This window comes from Diadema setosum, chromosome 4 (assembly GCF_964275005.1).
Source record: "Diadema setosum chromosome 4, eeDiaSeto1, whole genome shotgun sequence".
In the NCBI taxonomy this organism is placed as follows: domain Eukaryota; kingdom Metazoa; phylum Echinodermata; class Echinoidea; order Diadematoida; family Diadematidae; genus Diadema; species Diadema setosum.
Genome location: NC_092688.1, coordinates 14,361,833 through 14,369,268, shown reverse-complemented (window position 1 = coordinate 14,369,268; position 7,436 = coordinate 14,361,833). Strand labels below are relative to the sequence as shown.

At 43.5% G+C, this 7,436-nt stretch overlaps 1 pseudogene; it reads left to right on the top strand.

Annotated features, from left to right (window-relative positions):
- The first annotated feature begins 3,559 nt into the window (after positions 1 to 3,559).
- On the top strand, positions 3,560 to 6,790 carry LOC140227636 (uncharacterized; annotated as a pseudogene).
- Positions 6,791 to 7,436: the final 646 nt, after the last annotated feature.

The following is a 7,436-nucleotide window of genomic DNA, read 5'->3' as shown; positions in this document are numbered from 1 at the left end:
TATTCCAAAGTATCTACGACTGTAGATTGCTATTTCGAATAATTTGCAACTTTTCAGAATCCGTTTTTCGCAGATTACCCCATACAACGCTGCAATAATCGAATTTACTCTGAATAATGGATTTGTAAAATACAAGAGCAGTTTTTTTTTTTCAGTTATACAAAATCGTATTCTTTTCAACTGAAAAGCGTATCGACAGTCACTGATCTCACATTCCCTGGTGTATTGTGTTGCACATTCTATTGTATTGTACACTACTATATGGAGTGGTAGTAGTAGTAGTAATTCCCAGAAACCGTGTTTTATAATGCATTGTATATCTTCTCTGATAGATGGAGTATGCATATTCAAAAGTGATGATCAAATGCAATCAGCAAAGTGGTCGCTGGTCGCGTGTGATTATCTCTATCATGACCATATACCACGACATATCATTTATGGTCTTTGCTTTTGTAGCGAGGCAGATCTAATGAAAGGCTTGCATCCGGGCCAACGGTTGGGGTTTGAAGTTTCGTTCAATATCATGATTATAGTCACTCATCTATCAATTCACACAAAAAAAAAACACAAAAACACATCAAAAAAAAAACACTAAAAGCGACATTTTGTTTGCAGACGATGTAGCTGTCCTCATTTGTGCCTTATATAGAGCAGCTCGTTGTTGTGAGAATAAAAGGCGGGTACATGTATATCTGACTATTATAAGACAGTTCACTGTTACAATCTTACAATGCGCAAAGGAAAAAAAAACAACATTTAATTCAATACAATTCAATCAAATTTTGTTTCAAATATCATATTTTCTCTACACAGCTACAGAAAATACAATGAAAAATAAAATCATATGAACATCTGGAACTATTTGTTCGAAATCAACGTGATATTGGAAAAGATAGGCTCACGTAAAAGACAAGGTTGCATGTAGAGATATGGGCCATTCAATAAAAAATTGAACATACAAAAGAAAAAAAAGAAGTATAACGGAAGCACACACGAAGGCACAGAAACGCTCGGGGAAACATAGACGTAGACAGGACAAACGACAAGAGACAATGGGAAGGGGCAAATAATAGAGGGAGAAGGAAGATTACTTATTTGAGAGGAAGCAGGGGTCCGCAGTACATGCAGAGCTATTACCGGACATTATCCACTGGCATGGGCAAGGTAATTGACATCAAATTGCAGACCTTCCCTTCATATCGACCTGTAATTTAGGTCTTAAGGTTTTTCCGGTAAATGGAGAGTTCCCTTATAAAAAAAAAAAAAAAAAAAAACTAAAGGCCATGTCACACCTTTCCGGGCAAGCTACGCGGGCTTCTGGCGAGTAGGGATTTTCCAGCACGCAGGAGAATTATCTGCGGGCTGACAAGAATGTTCGCACTTGTGTCTTACCTGCTAGACTCGTGCTACTTACCTTCTACTTGCGTGTATTCCGTGTGACCTACCTGAGAACTTTGAAACCGATCCGTTTTCTGTTACGAGCGATTTACGGGTACTGTGAAGTACCTGCGTTGGAGTTGCCTGCGAGGTGCTGCCGGTAAGGGTCTCCCACTGGTGTTCTGCGTGTACCTCTGCGGGCGAACCCCGCGACTCACTCGGAACAAGTTTTGAGCATGCTCAAGGCCCTGTCATACCGTATCTGGGGAAGTTTTGCGGGTTGACTTGCGATTTTGCTACCCGGAGCTCTCCGCAGTTGGTCCGCACCTGACGGTACCTAATAGCGCGTATCTCCCCCGTAGTTGCTGGGAGGTGCGCACGCAAGTCCGATTTACCCGCAGCCAAGTGTTGAGCATGACCAAAACTTTTTCCGTTTGAGTCGCAGGGATTGCCCGCAGAGGTCCACCCATGGTGCAGTGAGAGGCCCTTAGTGGCAGCACCTCCCAGGCAACTCCCACGCAGGTACTTCGCAGTCCCCGTATGCGGCAAGATACTTACATTCTGTGGGACCTCTGTCATTCCTACAGAGGAATTCCGTCACCGACTTGTCAGCCCCCACGCACCTGGCACACAGGTCACACAGAATACCCGCCAGTAGAACTTAAGTAGAACGCGTCCAGCAAGTAAGACACATGCACTGACTCGCCCAAATCCTTGTCCGCCCTAAGAAATTATCCGGTATGCTGGAAAATCCCACAAGCATCAAGCCCGCGTAGCTTACCCGGAAAGGTGTGACAGGGCCTAAACACGGTTGCGGATAAAAAGATTTGTGTGCACACCTCCGGGCGACCACGAATGAGATACGTGGTAGGTACTGTCATGTGTTGGTCATCTGCTGGGCCCTCCGGATAGTAAAAAATTTTCATCGCAAGTCTTACGCCAGTCTTGCCCGGAAAGGTGTGACACGGCCTTTTAACAGGTAAATTGCAACTGATTGTGACAAATGAATTTTTATCCAGTATGTTATAGAGATTAATTCATGTATGAACTAGGTATGATTATTGGAAAGTACTGCTAAATGTGTATTCTTTTAAGGGAATTGAGAAAAGCCATTCATGCAGCACTTACTACATGCTAATAACCACTTTCTGCTTAGCTGTTTTCATCCGCTCCTCTAATTTTAAGATTAATCCTTGATGAAAATTCTATGGTTTATTAGGGGTGATTCCAGGCCATAACTGTAACTGTAAACTGTCGTGTTACATCGTCACCCATTGAATGTGTGTATAGTGTGTGTTATGTAGAGCTTAAAGCCATGCTTGTGCACAAATCGTCTTCTGATGCATCTGATTAGTTGTGCAGCCAGATGTCGGTACATCCACAGAGTGTTACTTTGACATATTTGTCTAATCATCTGAAGCAATTCCCAGTCTTCTTAAAACCGTTAATGATGAAAAATAGATGTTTTGGTTTTTTTTTTATAATGACATTGAGTAAAGAATAGTAATATTGAGATATAGTGTAGTAGTGACAATTACAACAGAAAGGTAGATATGTCCGTTAACTTATGGTCCCTTTAAGTATAATCATTATATTTTTAAGTAAATTCAAACCAGAATATTCATGATTCCTAAAAACACGTAGAACATATCATGGAAGAGAAAAGGGAATGATTTGCTGTATTTTCTATCTTATAACGAGTTACTGAATTTGTTTGTGAAACTTGATTTTCCATATAAAACTTTATTTTACCAAAAACTGTGTAATTATTGAATTAGTTCATTGTATTTTTGGGGGAAAAAGTAGCAATATCAAAATGAAATTAAGATGGAAGTGCAATGTCTTTAAAGAGACACTACGATGAAAATGTTTTGAATAAATATCATATTTCTCTTCAATTAAACAAACACAATAAGTAAGTACATTACTCTTCCAAGGGTTTACTGATAAAAATTTATTCCTCTCTTCATAAAGCAGAATGTTGTTCAATACAATTCTATTACGTAATACTCGTATAAGTCTTCAGAGGTTAGCATTTCCCAGGTGTTTAAGGCAGTGAAGTCACATAATGAAATTCAAAGTAGGTGAAAATTCCAAGCAGTCCAAGATCGTTATAAATACCCGTGTCAGATAGCAGAAACCATCTTTTTCAAGTGTGACGGCAGTGAATTATAAAGCTCCAATGTCTAGTGATCGGGAAGACGACGCTACCTCTCAGCCCCCCTCCCCGCGGGGAGATCAGGGCATGGAAGGCCGCCTTGAAGCTCAGGCTATGGAGATCCGTAAACTTTCCGAGACACTCTCCCGCTTCTTGGATAGAGCGGCGCCAGACCGCGGCGATGACAAACGGCATGCGTGCCATGCCGGCTCGGGCAGGAGAGTTCCTCCTCCCGACGATTTGTCTAGACATGCGAGCCATGTCCGCGGGGACAGGGGCGCTGCCCCGCCCGCCGAAGATTTTAGCGATCTGATCAACCCCATAAGAAGCTCATGGGACGACGATATTCTCAGCCTCTTTCCCGGCGACCCTGACTGCCTCGCCCTGGGAGGTGACTCAGCCTCTACGGTTGATAGTCGTGTCGCTAAGAATTACGACCCAGCTGAATTCGACTCAGACGTCATTCCCACACAACCTAAGTCTGATACCGAGCTGGATTTTGACAATGACATATATGACACTAACTCTGATTTTGGCCCGGCCAAATTCGAAAAATTGGCTGATTTGCTAACGAAGGCGGTCACTCTGCCTCCCAAGAAGGAAAGCCTCGATAAAATCGCCGAGCGCTACCAAACGCCATCAAATGCTCAAGCAGCATGCACACCTAAAATCGAAAGCGAAATTTGGGCTACTCTCCCCGGCAAGGCTCGCGGCATTGATGCGAGCTTTCAACGGCTACAACAAAACGTAGTGAAGGGCCTTCTACCTTATGGGGAAATCCTATCTGAGATTCATGGATCATGCACGAAAAATCAGCCAGTTGACACTAAGCGAATCAAACAACTCGCCATCGATGGCCTAACACTTTCCGGCTATGCTTCATACGAACTGAGCATGCACCGTCGAGCTAGCCTGAGACCCTTTCTCAACCCCAGGTACAAAGGCTTGTGCAGCAAATCGACTCCGCTCGATAGTAAGCTGTTCGGGAAAGACCTCCGAGAAACCTTGGCAAGCGTCGCACAAGCATACAATGTGGGTCAGAAAGTATCCACCCAAGCCGGCAAAATGCAACGATCAAAAAGGATGCGAAGCACCCCCTTTCAACCCTATGGCTACAAACAACGACCATCTTGGCAGAGCCAGAGGCCCAGCCGTAGATTCCCTCAGCAGTGGCATCGCCCCCAGTCTCGGGCGGTCTCAACAGTGCCACGCCCACCACCATCACCCCGGCGCACTCCGACGGATACACGTCGCAACATGGTGCCCGCAGCCTCGGCTTGCTTCCCATCAAAAAACTAGTAAGTCCAAAACCATTCAAAGCTGGGAATCTCAAGCTTTTCAAAGATGATTGGTCAAAAATATCTTCAGATTCTTGGATATTAGATACAATATCCGGCTACAAAATCGATTTCATTTCAACCCCATACCAGCCAATTCTTCCACCACAAAGTTCACATTCTCCCGAGGAGGAGAAGGCAATCGACGAAGAATTATCTAAGCTTATCTCAAAGCAAGCTATTAGAGAGATTTCTCATTCCGAGTGCCAATTCATTTCTACTATCTTCACAGTCGCCAAAAAGACTGGCGGTATAAGACCAATCATAAATTTGAAAAACTTGAACAAATTTGTGAGATATGAGCATTTCAAAACGGAACAGTTTCATTTGGTCAAGGATTTAATTTTGCCTCTGGACTTCTTGACTAGTATTGATCTTAAGGATGCATATTTTTCAATTCCCATCCACCCTGCTCACCAAGCGTATTTGTCTTTCGAATGGAAAGGGCATTTTTACTGCTTTCAGTGCCTTCCCTTTGGCCTGAGTTCAGCCCCACGGATATTCACTAAGGTTATGAAACCCGTCATTGCCTCAGCAAGGAGTAGAGGCATTAGAACGATTATATATCTAGATGATATTCTCATTCTTTCTCGCACTAGAGAAGAGTGCCTCGACAACACCAATTTTATGATCAACTTGTTATCCTCCTTGGGGTTCTCAGTTAACTTTGACAAATCCAGTTTAAACCCAAAACACGTCGAGTCCTTCCTTGGTTTTCAGATTGATTCGCAGCAAATGAAAATCAGCTTGCCTCAAAACAAGATTGACAAAATAACTACTCTTGCAAATTCAATCTTGTCTAAAGAAGAGACCATAATTCGGGATTTAGCCAAATTCATTGGCCTTGTCATATCTACGTTTGAGTGCTTTCCACAAGGAAAATTACACTTTCGTCACCTGGAAACAGAAAAGACAAATGCTCTACGTAAAGCAGAAGGTGATTTTGACGCTCTAATTGCGTTATCTAGTCATGCTAAACGAGAAATTATTTGGTGGCTGTCTTGCAAATCCGAAGAATTTTCCACCCCCATCAACCCTGCCCCTATTAGCATAACAATCTCAACTGATGCTAGCATGTCCGGATGGGGAGCGGTCCTGAATAATGACAAATCCTTTGCTCAGGGAACCTGGACTGCCAAGAAGGCTGCCCTGCATATTAATGTGCTTGAATTACTGGCAATTCAGAACGGTCTTGAGGCCTTGTGCAGCTCATGTACAAACGTACATATTCATATTCAGTCAGACAACACCACAGCTGTTTCATACATAAACAAAATGGGCGGTAACATACCCGACCTGAACAAAATAACAGTCGACATTTGGAATTGGTGCCTAACCTCTAATAACTGGATGTCAGCTTCACACTTAGCAGGTGTAGACAATTCTGAAGCTGACTGCTTGTCTCGCAGAGACATGAACAAAGAACTACAATTATTACCTTATGTTTTTCATGACATGATTAACAAACTCCATACACTCATTGTCCCTGATGTTGACCTCTTTGCGTCTCGGTTCAACAACCAACTCCCTTCCTATGTAACATGGAAGCCTGACTTAAATGCCGTGGCCTCCGATGCCTTTTCCATACCTTGGAATGTTTTCACCCCATACATTTTCCCCCCATTCTGTCTCATCCCCAGGGTCCTCCACAAGCTTCAACAGGACCAGGTGGACAAAGCACTCCTCATTGCCCCAATATGGCGGGCGCAGCCATGGTTTCCGGCACTGCTGGAAATGATAACAGCCCCACCCTTACTACTCCCCGAGAGGAGCCTCGCCCCACACCCCCACCCACCAACGAACCTTCGGTTAGCCGCCTGGGTGCTCTCCGCCAGCGATGGCAAGCGACAGGCATATCGCAGCATGCTGCAAAGCTCCTTTCATCATCATGGCGAGACAATACCAACAAACAATATGAGGGCGCTTGGAGACAATGGCATCGCTGGTGTTCTGAACAACCTTGTGATCTCTTTAACCCATCTATAGAGAATGTTGTGAACTTTTTAAGCTATCAGCATAGCTTAAACAAAACCTACTCCACGATTAACTCGTATAGATCTGCTCTCTCATCCATACTACCTAAAATTGAAGGGTACGACATTGGCAAACACCCCCTTGTAGTCAGACTTATGAAGGGAGTATTTAACTTCGACCCTCCTAAGCCTAAATACAACAAGACTTGGGACGTTGCAATTGTTTTGAATCACTTTGTATCACTTCAGGATAACCATGAACTTTCTCTGCTCGCCTTGAGCCAAAAACTGCTTTCATTGCTTGCACTCGTTTCGGCCCAGCGTACACAAACGCTGAGGTATCTTGATCTTAACTTTATGACATTATCGGCAGACGAGGCGACGTTTCACGTTAGAGATATTCTTAAAACTACTAGTACTAAGAAAGGTATTTCTAACCAAGTGATTAAAGTGCCTTCTTTCACATCCAATCCTAAACTCTGTGTGTTATCAACTCTTCAAGAGTACATCAAACGCACAGAACCTCTCCGACGAGTCAGTTCAGAAAGCAAACTCTTAATTTCTACGAAACATCCACATAAATCGGTGACA